At 38.9% G+C, this 16,988-nt stretch overlaps 1 protein-coding gene and 1 pseudogene across 3 annotated transcripts in view; both read left to right on the top strand.

Annotated features, from left to right (window-relative positions):
• Positions 1–1,343: 1,343 nt before the first annotated feature.
• Positions 1,344–16,988, top strand: part of SPTSSB (serine palmitoyltransferase small subunit B) — a 34,465-nt gene continuing 18,820 nt past the window's right edge. For 2 of the 3 annotated variants that reach the window (XM_030932112.1, XM_030932096.1), the window contains exon 1: positions 1,476–2,864. The gene's annotated coding sequence lies outside the window, so the exon portion shown is untranslated. Of the gene's footprint in view, positions 2,865–16,988 lie in introns of all 3 variants that reach the window. The other variant, XM_030932101.1, reaches the window with a different exon arrangement.
• LOC115898219 lies at positions 1,560–2,255 on the top strand (annotated as a pseudogene).

The raw sequence follows: 16,988 nt of genomic DNA, 5'->3' as shown, positions 1-16,988 counted from the left end.
AAATCTCTTTGCACATTGTTTAGCAATAAAGACATTTAGTGTATAATTTCATAGAATGTTTGGCTTTTCTATATTCTCTCTATTTTATTATGTAGGGTTTTTGTTTTTCTTCTGTTCCTAAAGAGTTTGTAATTTTCCCATTTGTGCTTTTTAATACAGATTCAAAGCATCTTTAAATTTCCATAGTATATCAATCAGGATAAATGTTTGTAGTTAATCTTATCCTTACTGTATTTTGATGGATTATGTGGTCTGTATGATTTCTGCCTTTTAAAATGTGTTGACCTAAGCCTGGGCAACAAAATGAGACCCCGTCTCTACAAGGAATTTAGAAAATAGCTGGGTGTGGTGGCACGTGCCTGTAGTCTCACCTACACAGAAGGCTGAGGTGGGAGGATCGCTTGAGCTCAGGAGGCTGAGATTGCAGTGAGCTGTGACCGTGCCTCTGCACTCCAATCTGGGCGACAGAGTGAGCCAGGTCTCCAATATAAAAATAAAAATAAAAGTGTGGACCTATAGTTTGTGATCTAGTTAAGTTTCGAGAATATTCTATAGCTGTATGGAAAACACGGAATATTTATTCTCCATTTGGAGGTGCTAAGATATTCATAAAGGTGTTCTTGTGTGTGGTTATAATACGTGCATGTTATTTAAGATTATTTTTAATGGTCTGAATACATCTGCCAGCTGTATCAGTTTCTCCCAACCTCCAGTTGGAGTAGTTGCAAGGTCTCACATCCATTTCACAAACCTTTGCCAAGAAGGTCTATTTCTATATTTCCACAAATGTGCAATCACAGTGTGGAGGGTGGAGTGTCACAACCAAGGGAGGGAAAATAGATAATGAAAAATAAGATTTACCAGTGTAAATAGAATTGGCGTCACTACAGATGGACTTGGTAGCCCCGGCCAAGTCGTTTCTTAGGGTTTCTATTTCCTGATCTACATGCCCTGAGTGGTCATATCTACCCTGCTAGCATTGCAAGGTGTGTCGGGAGAAGCCAAGAGATAAGGAATGTGACCAACATAAAGTGATAAAGAAATAAATAACACTAGCAGTGGTTGCTGCTATTTAGACACGGGAGCAGAAGGAAATGATAACTATGTAAAATGGCTAACAGGGACTCTAAGCAGGTGCTCTGTTTCTATTGGTTCCCTTCCCTGCCCCCATCTACCTTTAGCTTCCTCTGGGGACATCCTCCCTCCTGCATGGAGACACCACCGCCCAATAACGTTTGAGCCTCCCTCTTCGTAGCCCTGGCAGTGTGGAACCCGCTGAAAGCACCTTGAGGATGAGCAGAGACCTGCCAGCAGCCAAAATTCGCGCTTTAGCACAATCAGCCCTGGCCGAGCATGTGCAGTGTCTCCTCCTTCGGCAGTGGGGGTTAATGGGCAGATACCGCCCAAATCCTCATTCATCAGAAGAGGCTTTCGCTCCCGGACTCCCTGGGCCTCGAGCAGAAAGCGTCTCCGCCACGGAGATAGAAAGCGGGGAGGCTTCAAGGTCCTCCACCACTCTCGGCAAGCCCTGCTCTCGATGGAGAGGGGATCGCTGGGTGATGGATGTGGGCTTCCAGGGAAGGTGCTCGCGCTGGTTCCGAGCCCTCCGGGAAAGATATTCGAGCGCAGAGCGTAAGCGCAGGGCACGCCAGCCCGGGGGCCGCAGAAGCAGGCCCCGCGCGTCTCTGCACCACCGGGCCGCCTCCCAGCAGTCTTTCCCCAGTTTGCCCTCCTGCCGCAGTCCGGGCCCAGATTAATTATCTGCACTTGTGAGTGGGCACACACACAAGTTCTCCGGACACGATCCTTTCATCTGTTTCCCCGGCGGAGTCCACCTTTTTAAAGATTAACCTCCCAGCTACCGCGGGCAAGGGGGCAGGATGCGAGTGGGGCGGGGAGGGGCGTTTCACATGTTCAGAGGCACCAAAATTAGCTGCCAGTGCTAAAAAGCTTTGTTTTCTTCGGTTTTTTGACAAACAAATGGGGTGGGATGCTTGCTTGGCCGCCCGCTGCCCCGGCCCGAGCCCTGGGCTCACTTAGCAGCCTGATGCCGACTTTCAGACGCAGTCCCGCTCTGCTTACACCCGGGCTTCTTCGCCCCCTTGCCGAAGTCTGCAGCCCGATGGATGCTGGGCGCGGGCTTTCCCTGGGCGCTTTAACGCGGCTTAGGCTAAAGCCCCCGGGCTCCCACCTTCTCACCTCCTGTTTATCGGCCCGCCCCTCTACCACAGCCAAAGGACGTGCCCCTTCAGTAGTGTCGGGGATCCCAGCCCCAGCGCGGGGGAGGGCGCCTCCCTATCCCCTCCTCCCCGTCGCCGCCTCGGCTCGGGGTTTTACTGCAGCAGCCGGAGGTGACAGCGACGCCTCAGCCGCCTCTGTTGCTCTCGGAGCCCCTGCTTCCCCTGCACTGGGAAAGCGCCCCCTCCCGAGAGGCTTGTCTCTGGAGAAGTGCGAACGAGCTGCAGAAAACCAAATTTTAAAATGTAGAAGTCGTTGAGCTGCATTCTTCCAAGGACCAGTCTGATCGCCCAGGACTGAGAGTGGCAGCGTTTGAGAAGTTGGGACCATAGAGCAAGGGGGGGGGAGGGGAGTGTTGCAGCAGGCATTCCCTTCTGGAAGGAGTCGCTGGGAGCAGTGCGGTTGGACGCAAGTTTGCGTAGGAGTGTTTTCCTTCTGTCAATAATTAATCACCGGAATTAGCCGGGTAGAATTTGAGTTTTAGCAATAGTCCTGAGGGCGGGGCCGAACACCTAACTCCGGGAGGCTCCCAGGCGCCCGGCGCAGTGGGAAGCTCGCAGCAGCTGGGGAGGAGCCAAAGCCTCGGCGCTCACCTAAGCCGCAGGGAGATACACCCTAACTGGGAGGTAAGCATCTTCCAAAATACCTACTTGAACTGTTAAGTAGCTTTAGTAGGACAGAATTCCTGTCTCTATAGGAGGAAAAAATTAATACTGAGCTTTAATGCAATTTATCAGTTTATTATTTAACTGCATTACAATTTTCAGAATTGATGGATTTTTCCATTTGCCTTTCACTATGTGGGAAACTAAGATGTTTCACTCAATAGAAGCCAAACTTTAACACTGAAACTTTCCAAACTAAAAGAAGAGAAAATTACTTTGCTATTTTCACTATTTACCTTTGTGTAGTCCATTAACTACTCAGGAAAATATCATTGGGATGTGCTTGGTTTCCTTCTTAAATATTCATCTTTACCTGGTTCCATGCTCTTATACAATCCCTCTCTGCCCATAAGCTACTTAAACTAGTGTACTTTAGGGAATAGTACACACAAGTCACCTGCCAAAAAGTGAAGAATTTCCAACAAGGAATATATTTTAACATTCTCTTGTAAGTATTAAGCGGTGTGTATTTTATCAAAGATACTTAAGTGATCCTTTATAAGTAACCAAACTTCTTCACCAAAAGACAGCCAGCTAGAGTTAGCTGAATAGTTACCTTTGCCGTGGGGATGGCGAAGGTGGGGAAATGTTTAGAGAAGCGTTTTAAATATGAGTTGGACTCCAGATTTGTTTCAACTAAAGTGACATTCAACTGGTTGGCAATTCACATATGAGCCCAGTGCATAATCAGATAAGGAGTTTGAAGAATTGTTAAATGTAAGACTTAGCCCCCAAAGTCCAAATAACTGCATCAGGGGAGTTGGGAAAGTAGGTTTTCAAAAATACTTTGTGGTGCAGTACTTATTTTGAATTAGACAAAAATTAGAAAATACATGGTCATTTTTGCTAGTGAAATTTTAAAATGTATACACAAAAGTGTTGAATTTTTAATAACTTGATTTCCACATCTGAATTATTCCTATGCTGTTTAAAACAGGTCACTTTGGTGACTTTTTCAATGACTGTGATGGCTTTATACACAGATAACTAGACCAAAACCAACAAGCTGTAGTATGAAATGCACTGTCACTCTCATTATTCAGATATTTCTTTACAACTGTTTAATGACAATAAGTTAAAAATTATTTGTCAAAACATGGTCATTCTAGAATTTGACTAGATTTGAAGTTGAAAGTCAATTTGAAGTTGAAAGTCAACCAGTCCTCAACTCTCATTGGTTTTCTTAATTCACTGTAAATTTGCAAATACTTTTATAAAAACTACCCTTTGTAATTATACAGCAATTCTATCTCTACTATGCTAATTATAAAGAGAGTTTTACCACTATTTTACCACCAAGTATAAAAGAAACAAAATATTCATGAAAAATGATCCAAACGGGGCTCACTTCCAGAATGGTGATGTGAAGAGCTTTTCAAATCCACTCCCTAACAACGACAATAACTGGTGAAAATTATAGATAAGTAACCATTTAAAGTTCCTGGAAATTGTCCTGAGAACATACAGCATGCAGAAAATATATATTCAAGACAATCTCTTATATTTCAGTAAGAACTGCAAACAATTGTGAGGCTTGAATCACAATATATTTCCCTGCCCTCTCCCGTTGAGTGTGATGATGTTCCACTATGGATGGGTGCAGCCAATAACACAGGGCCCCCTCTCAACCTAGATCCTCATCTACAGTATACCCTGAGAGAAGGAGGCTACCAGCATTACTCATCATCCCCAGCTTTGTGTTTCCGAGCTCTATTCTAGATGAGAGCAACTGAGAGATCTGAGACTCTCTTCCTCCAACTATCCTCCACTCTTAAGGCAGAAAATGAAGAACTCAACAACAAAAAACACAAATAACCCAGTTTAAAATGGACAAAAAATTTGAATAGACATTTCTCCAAAGAGCAGGTAAAACTGCCAATTTACACATGAGCAGGTGTTTACTAGCCATTAGTGGTTAGGGAAATGAAAATCAAATCAAAACCACAATACAATCCCACTTCACACCAACCGGAATGGCTATCAGCAAAAAACAAACAGACAAACAAACAAAAACAAATAATAGCAAATGTTAGTAAGATGTAGGGAAAATTGAACTGTCACATATTGCTAGTATTGCTGGTGGGGACGTAAAATGGTGCAATTGCTATGGAAGAGAGTTTGATTGTTCCTCAAAAAGTTGAAAATAGAGTTACCACATAATCAAACAATTCCACTCCTAGGCATATATTCAAGAGAATTGAAAACTTATGTCCATTCAAGAACTGTACACAAATGTTCATAGCAGCATTACTCATAACACCCAAAGAAGTTGATTGAAACAACCCAAGTTGTCTACTGAATGATGAATGGATACATACAATGTAGTATGGAATGAAATGATAAAATATTATGCAGCAACGAAAATCATGTGGCTGATACACACCACAACATGGGTGAACATTGAAGAGATTATGTTAAGTGAAAGAAGATGACGTGTTATATGATTTATTTACATAACATATCCACAACAGGCAAATCTACAGAGAAAGTAGATTAGTTGTTTCCTGAGATTGGAGTAGAAGGTAAGATTAGGGAGAAAAGGGGAGTGACTAAAGGGTACAGGGTGTCTTCTTGGAGTGATGCAAATGGTCTAAAATTGACTGTCATGATGGTTGCAATACTGTAAATATACTAAAAACTGTTGAATTGTGTACTTTAAGTAGGCAAATTGTATGGTGAGTTTTATCTCAATAAAGCTGGTTTTAAAAAATTTTCCAGAGTATTAAAAGAACAAATGGGTTTAAACCTTAGAGTTGATGAATCCCCATGTGCCATTTGACCAATAGTTTATGTGAGGCTTTTCCCCCAATGACCACATGAAAGTATATGAAATATTTAAGAATTTCACAGGTGTCACACAACTATGTGATTCACATATGTTTACCTGCCTGCCCAAACTTTTCTCCGTTTAGAATTAAGTCAGATGTCATTAGTACAGTCCTACAAAGAACTCACTTGCAATGCTCTATCTTTTTTTTTTTTTTTTTTTTTTTTTTTTTTTTTTTTTTTTTTTTTTTTTTTTTTTGAGACGGAGTCTCGCTCTGTGGCCCGGGCTGGAGTGCAGTGGCCGGTTCTCAGCTCACTGCAAGCTCCGCCTCCCGGGTTCACGCCATTCTCCTGCCTCAGCCTCCCAGTAGCTGGGACCACAGGCGCCCGCCACCTCACCCGGCTAGTTTTTTTGTATTTTTTAGTAGAGACGGGGTTTCACCGTGTTAGCCAGGATGGTCTTGATCTCCTGACCTCGTGATCCGCCCGTCTCGGCCTCCCAAAGTGCTGGGATTACAGGCTTGAGCCACCGCGCCCGGCCTGCAATGCTCTATCTTTTTGAACTCATCTGCTCGTTGTATTAATCCAGGACCTGTGAGGCCGTTTGTTCCTCCTACTTCTAGATATGTCTAGTCCTTTATCAGTGATTCAGGCCAGCAGTTGAGTTTGTTCAGGCCCACACTGGGTGACAGAGGAAGGTACCTGGATCTCAGCCAAAAGTGTACTTGCCTTCTACTCAGATTAGCCCAGTTTTGCCTACACTACATTGGCCAGAGAGTCTTGGGAAGAGGAAAAACTGGAGCAGCCACTGAAGTCTTCACAGCATACTAACATGTCATTGTCAGAAAGCATCTGCTGTGATTATGACAACCTCAAATGCAGGAGACACTCCCAAATAATTAATATGTTCCTCTATTCATCTTTAATGTTTTGAGTTCCCACAAGCTGCCTGATCCTGTACTAAGAACCACGAAATCAAATGATAATGTTTTGTCCAGAAATAGAAATATAAAACTAGTGAGCCTCAGAGTGTCATGGGGGTGGCAAGCAGCCTCAGCCTTGCTGCCAGACAGTTATGAGTTCATTGAAACAAACCATACCCTTAGCTTTAGGGATTCAAGTCTATTGGCTTCAGGAAACCTCAGGATTTTCCATTCTCACCAGCACAGGCTTATTCTTCCATGTGAATGTTTTTGAGGAGCATATCATAATGATTCGTGTGGGTTTTGACTATCAAAGCTTTTGTAGAAGTCCACTGTAATATTTTGTCTAATTACAAGATTTATATAAAATAATTTTTAATGTTCAGCAATTTATTTTATTTTTATTTATTTATTTATTTTGAGACAGAGTTTCACTCTTTTTGCCCAGGCTGGAGTGCAATGGTGTGATCTCAGCTCACTGTAACCTCCACCTCCCAGGTTCAAGCGATTGTCCTGCCTCAGCCTCCCCAGTACCTGGGATTGCAGGCATCTGCCACCACGCCTGGCTAAATTTCTTTTGTATTTTAGTGGAGATGGGGTTTCACTATGTTGGCCAGGCTGGTCTTGAACTCCTGACATCAGGTGATCCACGCACCTTGGCCTCCTAAAGTGCTAGGATTACAGGCATGAGCCACTGTGCCCAGCCCAGCCATTTGTTTATAAAATCAATACATGTATGAAAAAACTTGATTATAGTTACTTTTAAAATATCACTTTCATCAGAATTAATAATTCATTTATCTGTTGGATAAATGAATTATGGCACACCTACCCTGTACCAGGTCACTTCTAGGCCCTGGATAAGTAATAAACAAAACAGACAAAAATTCCCAAGATGTCAGACATTAATAATAGTAAGTAAATTACATAATGAAGATAAGGGCTCTGAAGAAACATAAAATGGAGAAAAGAACGAGGTACAATATCAGGCTAGGAATTAAGATGATGCAATTAGAAAAATGTAAAATCACATACAAACCTGGCCACTGTAACTCGCCAAAAAGATTACTAGCTCCCAGTTAACTTCTGTCTTCCCCTGGGAAGCTTTGGTTTCCCGTTGCCATTAGCTTCAACCACCAACATTATTTTGCTGCCTATATTTGCTGTTGTTCATCAGAAAAAATAGCACATTAGCACAAAGGCATTCCAAGCAGGCATAAGGAAGACATAACCCAACACCTGCTCTCGAGAATTACAACCTATGTAAATCACTGCATTATAATAACAAAAATTCTTGCTCAGAGAAATCATTAGCCTGTTCTTTCAGTTTACTTTTGGCCTCTTCCTCTAGTTTTGTCCTGGATTCTTATAGTCTTCCAGAGAAGTGTGTGGTAAATAATTAAGAACTAGTTCCCCAAAGTTAATACCGTTTGAAGAGTGAAAGAGTTGGGGAGAAGTGAGGTAAGAGAAATTTCCAGGCCATCATGCCCAGGTAAATGGAGAACAAGTCTTTCAGAACTATGAAAAGTGAGCAGAGCATCAAATCCCACAGACCAACTGAAAAAAAGAGGGAAAAAGCAACCAGTCTCTACTTTACCAGATTGTCCCAGAATTCCTACTTCAGGGCACTTGGTTTAAAAGAGACCTGGGGAGGTCTCTTTCTAGTGAAATATTATGGGTGCAGCAGCTTTCTTGTACTAGAGCTTTTAGTAATGGCTTAAAAGGGAGCAGAGACTTGAATTCGCAAGTCAAAAGGCTACATTTATTTCACACTTAGAGGAAAAGTGTTTAAGAATATTCAGAATAAAGATAAAGTTAGAAATAAGTCAAAAGACCCCCTGTCACAATGGAGTTATTATGGAGCATTAGAATTCTCATTCATTCATTCAACAAATTTTCATTGAGCAGCTACTATGCGGCAGGCCCTCAGGTAACAAGACAGAAGAGGACCTTATTTCAAAGACCTTTCCTTCTGAGGATATGTTATATGCCTTTTGCGACAAAATGTCTGAGAACACAGGAATAAGGACAACAACTTTCTGATCTGCCAACCTGACACCTCCTCCAGACTAGCTTAGAGTCTTCTTCTATGCCCCTGAGTACCTTATACTTCCCTGTCATAGCATAAACCACACTGTGTGTGGATGCTTGCTTAATTGTTCCTCCTCTTCTCTAGAAAGCAGCCCAAGGACAGTGACCATGTCTATCTTATTGACAGTTTATATCCCTCCTACATCCTTGCTAAATACTTGACTCAATGGCTAGCTGGCTGGAAGGATGGATAAATTATTTGCCAGGTTATGATCAGAACTCCTTATATAGAGAGGCAGCCTGAGAGAGTGGTTAAGAGTGTGTGCTCTGCATTCACCATGAGACTTTGGGCCAGTTTTAAAATTTCCCAGTGCCCCAATTTCCTCATTGGTAAAACAGGTATAGAAGTAGTGCATCTGTTATATTGTTGTTAAGTGAATTGCGTAAAGTAATTCATATAAAGTGCTTACCAAACTTTTGAAACATAAGTTGCTCAATAAATATCTACTACTATTACCAGTATAAAATGGCAGTTTCCAGGTGGAACTTTGCTATTTAAATATTGCATCCCTACTCTTTCAGCTCCATTATAAGATCAAAGGATGTCAATTAGTAATTCCAAGCTAAAGTTATCACTTTGAGTTCAATATCTATAAAAATATTAAAAAGAGAATTTGGAAATAAATGTAAGTACCCTATTAAAAAAGAAAGTTAAAATGATTCAAAAAAGAAAGAGGGAAAAAAGCTCAAGATGTCATGTCCAGAGCAACTTTTCTGCGGTAATAATACCACACTTACATTCCCCATAGATAACCAAAATATCAGTTTATGTTTATGTTCTGGAACATTCTAATTGTGCCTCATAGAAATAAGCATCAATGAATGTTCACTGATGAAGAAGTAGAAAACAAAGCAAAATATATATATATATATATATAATATATATATATATTATATATATGTATATGGATGTATCTTATTTGACGTTTAGTCTCATCTAAACCTAAGGGTGTTGTATTATCTTTTTGTTTCTTTTGAAAATCTAATGCTTTTTTCTATGTGTGACCTTTAATCAAAATTAGCATAGTACCTCCTCATATGGAGTTATCTATTACCATCTAAATGAGATGAAAAGCTAACCTGTGACCAACATATGGAAACCCAGTAACTTTGCTGCTTTCTTCTACTTCTATCTGAGAGAATATGCTTGGGCTCTTCCCCTACCAAAGGGATCCTCATAGGAAATTTCAAATCTCACTCAAAAATATTTTTGTTTTAATTACTCAGGTAGGGACCTTTGATGACTGTGGGATCTCTGAGTTGGGAGCCCATCACACATGAAGGAAAGCATGTCAATATCCAGGTGATGCCTGGCGCACATGCCCAGGCCCACTGAAAATAGAAGCTGTCCTGATCAACTATCCAGGCAGAACTTTCTTTTAGTCTCAAAATATTTCTGGCATTATTACTAGGCTATGACTGCTGTATATCTGTTTAGATAGAGAAATTAAAAAAAAAAAAAGTAGTTTAAGTTTAACAGATTTAAACCTGCCACAGGATCTACACAAACATATACACATATTTTTTACTGCCTTGGCTGATAATCAGCAACCTAATGAAAAACTGAAGTATTTAACACTAGGATAGTAATAGCACTGAATTAGAGATTTTATGGATTTTTTTTTCATGTACTATCTATACATCCTGTGTCATTTTCCCATAGAATGCACAGGGGTAGAAGTCTTTGTAAAGTACCTAAAACAATGCTAAGCTTATAGTAGTGACCAATAAATGTTTGTGGTACGAATGGAATAAATCTTGAGGTACCTTGAAATTTAGCCTAATGCAATCATTAGAAAGATGATTAGAAAACCGTGTAAAGATATTTGAAAATCCCTTTGAGCAAAATTAAATGAAAAAATCAGAATACATAATTAAATACATACTTTGATTACAACCAAGTGTGAAAGAAAAACACGCATAGAAAAAAAATCCAAAGTCTTAACAATAGACAAAGTTTTTTTTAAAATGGTAAAATTATTATCTCTATTTTTCATAATATTTTGTAATTTTTGTTGTGATATTTCAGAGGATATTTTATGTCTATAAGAGCAGGTATGGTTTTAACAGTGGTTAAAACTATAAATAAACAAAGAGATTATTCTTTGTGATTAAAAACCAAAATCTATTAGCATAACAACAATATTTCTCTTAAAGTTGTCAATGAAGTCTTCTGACTTAGCTACTCTCTTTATCTGATCTACCTTCACTAACATTGAATTTAATGTACAAAAGTCAGTATTTGTCACTCAACTAGTCAAGAAAATCTGATTAACTGTACTATTTCTAGAGACAGTTTTAAAATGTATTATACTATTGATGGAGAAGCATTATTTGTCACATAACATAGAACCTTATCTCTCTAGTGAGGTTAAGAGTTAAAATAAAGAAATGTTTTCCTAAAAAGTTTACATTTGGTCTTCTCTAAAACCTTTTAAGCTAAACATAATGGAACCAACATAATGGAAATGAAATTTAGAAATAAATAACCTTCCGATCTAGTATTTAGCAGTTGTAAACTCTTAAGAACATAATTGACACCTTATTTTAAAATGATAAAATAAATTAATTTGGTTATTTTTAAATTTAAAAATGATATACAAACATATTAGTTGATATAAATATATATTTGAAAATAATACAAAGAAATAAATAATACAAAAATATATTTGTAAATATACATTTGTACATATTATTATTGCTATCATATTGTATAAAGCTACAACAGAAAAATTCAACAACTTCTTATAAATGTTGTCTAATTGTCTCTACCTTTGTAATCAAACATACTATCACTACTACTCACTAACTTAGATACTGTAGAAAGTGCTTACTCAATTTTCATGGGCTTTATGAATAATATATGTTAAATAGGCCCAGTTCCTCTAACAATCCTTTAAATAAGTTATTTCACAGTCTGGTCATGCAGCTTTTTAATCTAATTATTTGTCATCATGAACAAGGCAACTGTTTAAGCAATAATAAGCTGTACCTTGATCATTCCCACTCTCAGAGTTATCAATTTTGATTAGCTATAGATTCTAATTTGTTTCTTGTTTATAGAATCAAAAAAAATCAATTCTCATATTTGGCAGGGAAAAAGTCTAGAATAGTTAATGCTGTGGAGTACAAATTTGATTTTTGGAAGGAAAAGCAAAAAGTAGTTAAGAAACAAAGTGAACAACTTAAAAAATTTGATGTGAACTCTTTACTAAAGGACTGTCATGGGGAGGTGGAGTCGCAGTACATTTGTCCCTTAGTTCAATGCATTTGAAGTGGAAGATTCTTACTGAATATTTGGCAGTATGCTTGAGAGAACAGGATCTCATGTGTTTGATCTTTTTCTAAGAATAGTAAACTGTTTCTCCTTTATTAACTCACCCATTGAAGAGTAATTTTAAGTAAAATTGATTTAGGCTCACTTTATTGATAGAAAAATTAGGCATAGAAACATACATAACTGAGCCCAATAGTTCAGTTACTAACCCTTCTTACTCCTGGAGGCTGCAGATATCATGTCCACTCTGCGATGGAGAGCTTGGGCCTTTAAAATTTTAATAGGTTGTTTTATTGCCTAAAACTTTGAGCAAAGAAAAAATAAATCAATCAGGTTGGCCTAGTTCTGGTTTAGATGGGCAGGAAAATCGGGTTATAATTTAGAACAACAGCAAAGAAAAGCTGCTCCGCAAGTTACCTCTGTTTAGTAGGAAACAAGCATCAATGGAAACACAAAACAGATGACTCCATACATCTGCGATCTGCCAACTTCCTTCAGGGTGAATTCTTTCTACCAGACTCATGGGAATTATCATTTCACCCACTTATATCATATGTCCCTGAAGGATTCAGTAAAATCACCTAAAAGGAATCTGTTAGATAAGAGGAAATAAAATGCATGTAGAAAATAGAAGGAACAAACAATAATTGTGACAAAAGTTACTATCTTTGAGCCCTTGCTAAGACCAGTCATTACTAAGGATCTTTCACCAATGTTGTGTTGTTTAATCTCCACAATAATGCAGAAATAATTGATAATCTCCATGTTACTGATGACATAACTAATGTTCAAAGAGGTTAAACAATATCCATATACCATTCGATAGCAAACTCCAGTTTGCCAATTTCAAACTCCACACTTTTTTTTTAATATGACAAAAACATCTTTAAAAAGGTAAATAATTCTCTAGTGGAGTATTTAATTCTACTGTAGAAATACTATCCTAGAATCAGTGACATTTTAGTAATATCTTCTTAAAACCTGCCTCCTGACTCATAGCAACCCTTAGAAGGTGTTGTCTAGCCTCTGCTTGAACAATTTTCCTAATGGAGCTCTCACTGCCTCACTACATAACCCATTCCTCTTTAGACAGCTCTTATTGTTTAAAGTTATTCCTAAGATTCACCCCTGAAAACAATACAATAGTTCCAAATCTTCTCCTCCACAACAGCCTATAACACCTTTTAATCCCTTTTAGATCTCTTAAGACCTCCATGACACATTCCTCCCCCAAAATCTCTCAGCGTTTCCCAGAGGAAACTTTCCAGGACTTCTCCATCTAGCTTTGTGTGGATATGCTTAGCTTGCTGGAGTGACCATTTTAACAGCTAGAGGAAGAGTGCTAATCAAGTCCAGAAGCCATATCCCCTTTTTCTCATCTGTGACACCATATTTCTATAGATATGAAAGAATATTGGACCGCTGATTTATTTATTTGGCAGTCATGTCACAATACTATTGGTTTAAAATGAACTTGAAGCCAGTAAAAAATACTTAGTATTTTTACTTGAAGTCCTTATAAGCAAAATTTTCTCCATTCTTATCCTTACCAATTGTCTTTTTGTATGGAATAACAGGACCTTTTTATTTCCCCATTTTACCCTCAGAATCTGCAATCTGCTAAGTCTGCTATCCCCCACCCCATAACATGGGAACATCTGGAAATTTGATCATATGTACATTCTATAACTTAATTCATATGGACAAAAAAGCTACAAATGGTCAGGGCAAAGTGCCAAAACCTGGGGCTAACTAGTGAAGACACACTAACCATCTTTATGATGCTTCACAAATTACAAGGCATTTTCACAGATATTTTCTCATTTAATTCTCACAACTAATCTATGCATAAGACAATATCATTGTTCTATATGTGAGGAAAAACACTGAGAAAGACTGTATGACATGCCTGATGTGACACATCAAATAAATGATAAAATAAGATATAAGCCTTAGTGCTTCTGACTATATCTAATGTGATTTTAAAGACAGTTTTTTATAGATAGTGATTAATCTAATCTCTTCCCCGTGCCCCTCATGGATATTAAGATAGACTAATAAAGTCAAGAAATATTTTCTACAAACAAAATCTCACCCAGAAACTGAATTAGAGAGCAGATCAAACGCAGTCTGCTCCAACAGAAGTGAGGTGGGGTGTTCTTAGCCCCACCCATTGCCCCTCCTTAGGCCTCCCCTCAACCCTGGTACCTGTGGCACTTTATAATCCTCAGAGTACAACTGGGGAATCACTAGTCAATGGCATGTCTTCAAACTGTGACCTTTTCTAAAAATAATTTTTCAAACAAGGATGGCTTGTTGGGCCTTGTTTTTTATTTTATTTTATTTTATTTTATTTTTATTATACTTTAAGTTCTGGGATACATGTGCACAACATGCAGATTTGTTACATATGTATACTTGTGCCATGTTGGGGTGTGGCACCCATTAACTCATCATTTACATTAGGTATATCTCCTAATACTATCCCTCCCCCCGCCCCCTCCCCACAACAGGCCCAGGTGTGTGATGTTCCCCTTCCTGTGTCCAAGTGATCTCACTGTTCAATTCCCACCTATGAGTGAGAACACGCGGTGTTTGGTTTTCTGTCCTTGCCACAGTTTGCTGAGAATGATGGTTTCCAGCTGCATCCATGTCCCTACAAAGGACACAAACTCATCCTTTTTTATGGCTGCATAGTATTCCATGGTGTATATGTGCCACATTTTCTTAATCCAGTCTGTCACTGATGGACATTTGCGTTGATTCCAAGTCTTTGCTATTGTGAATAGTGCCGCAATAAACATACGTGTGCATGTGTCTTTATAGCAGCATGATTTATAATCCTTTGGGTATATACCCAGTAATGGGATGGCTGGGTCAAATAGTATTTCTAGTTCTAGATCCTTGAGGAATCGTCACACTGTCTTCCACAATGGTTGAACTAGTTTACAGTCCCATCAACAGTGTAAAAGTGTTCCTATTTCTCCACATCCTCTCCAGCACCTGTTGTTTCCTGACTTTTTAATGATCGCCATTCTAACTGGTGTGAGATGATATCTCATTTTGGTTTTGATTTGCATTTCTCTGATGGCAAGTGATGATGAGTATTTTTTTCATGTGTCTGTTGCCTGCATAAATGTTGTCTTTTAAGAAGTGTCTGTTCATATCCTTTGCCCACTTTTTGATGGGGTTGTTTGTTCTTTTCTTGTAAATTTCTTTGAGTTCTTTGTAGATTCTGGATATTAGCCCTTTGTCAGATGAGTAGATTGCAAAATTTTTCTCCCATTCTGTAGGTTGCCTGTTCACTCTGATGGTAGTTTCTTTTGTTGTGCAGAAGCTCTTTAGTTTAATTAGATCCCATTTGTCAAATTTGGCTTTTGTTGCCATTGCTTTTGGTGTTTTAGACATGAAGTCCTTGCCCATGCCTATGTCCTGAATGGTATTGCCTAGGTTTTCTTCTAGGGTTTTTATGGTTTTAGGTCTAACATTTAAGTCTTTAATCCATCTTGAATTAATTTTAGTATAAGGTGTAAGGAAGGGACCCAGTTTCAACTTTTTACCTATGGCTAGTCAGTTTTCCCAGCACCTTTTATTAAATAGGGAATCCTTTCCCCATCTCCTGTTTTTGTCAGATTTGTCAAAGATCAGATGGTTGTAAATGTGTTGTATTATTTCTGAGGGCTCTGTTCTCTTCCACTGGTCTATATCTCTGTTTTCATACCAGTACCATGCTGTTTTGGTTACTGTAGCCTTGTAGCATAGTTTGAAGTGAGGTAGCATGATGCCTCCAGCTTTGTTCTTTTGGCTTAGGATTGTCTTGGCAATGCAGGCTCTTTTTTGGTTCCATATGAACTTTAAAGTTGTTTTTTCTCAATTCTGTGAAGAAGGTCATTGGTAGCTTGATGGGGATGGCATTGAATCTATAAGTTACCTTGGGCAGTATGGCCATTTTTTCATGATATTTATTCTTCCTATCCATAAGCATAGAATGTTCTTCCATTTGTTTGTGTCCTCTTTTATTTTGTTGAGCAGTGGTTTGTAGTTCTCCTTGAAGAGGTTCTTCCCATCCCTTGTAAGTTGGATTCCTAGGTATTTTATTCTCTTTGAAGCAATTGTGAATGGGAATTCACTCATGATTTGGCTCTCTTTTTGTTTGTTATTGGTGTATAAGAGTGCTTGTGATTTTTGCACATTGATTTTGTAGCCTGAGACTTTGCTGAAGTTGCTTATCAGCTTAAGGAGATTTTGGACTGAGACGATGGGGTTTTCTAAATATACAATCATGTCATCTGCAAGCAGGGAAAATTTGACTTCCTCTTTTCCTAACTGAATACCCTTTATTTCTTTCTCCTGCCTGATTGCCCTGACCAGAACTTCCAGCACTATCTTGAATGGGAGTGGTGAGAGAGGGCATACCTGTCTTATGCCAGTTTTCAAAGGGAATGCTTCCAGTTTTTGCCCATTCAGTATGATGTTGGCTGTGGGTTTGTCATAAATAGCTCTTATTATTTTGAGATACGTCCCATCAATACCTAGTTTATTGAGAGTTTTTAGCATGAAGGGCTGTTGAATTTTGTCAAAGGCCTTTTCTGCATCTATTGAGATAATCATGTGGTTTTTGTCTTTGCTTCTGTTTATATGCTGGATTACCTTTATCGATTTGCATATGTTGAACCAGTCTTGTATCCCAGGGATGAAGCCCACTCGATCACAGTGGATAAGCTTTTTGATGTGCTGCTGAATTCAGTTTGCCAGTATTTTATTGAGGATTTTTGCATTGATGTTCATCAGGGATATTGGTCTAAAATTCTCTTTTTTGTTGTTGTATCTCTGCCAGGTTTTGGTATCAGGATGATGTTGGCCTCATAAAATGAGTTAGGGAGGGTTCCCTCTTTTTCTATTGATTGGAATAGTTTCAGAAGGAATGGTACCAGCTCCTCCTTGTACCTCTGGTAGAATTTGGCTATGAATCCGTCTGGTTCTGTACTTTTCTTTGATAGGCTATTAATTATTGCCTCAATCTGAGAG

The sequence above is a fragment of the Rhinopithecus roxellana genome, chromosome 1 (genome assembly GCF_007565055.1).
Source record: "Rhinopithecus roxellana isolate Shanxi Qingling chromosome 1, ASM756505v1, whole genome shotgun sequence".
Classification (NCBI taxonomy): Eukaryota; Metazoa; Chordata; class Mammalia; order Primates; family Cercopithecidae; genus Rhinopithecus; species Rhinopithecus roxellana.
The sequence above is the reverse complement of the archived record's forward strand: the minus strand, read 5'-3'. Positions and strand labels throughout refer to the sequence as shown.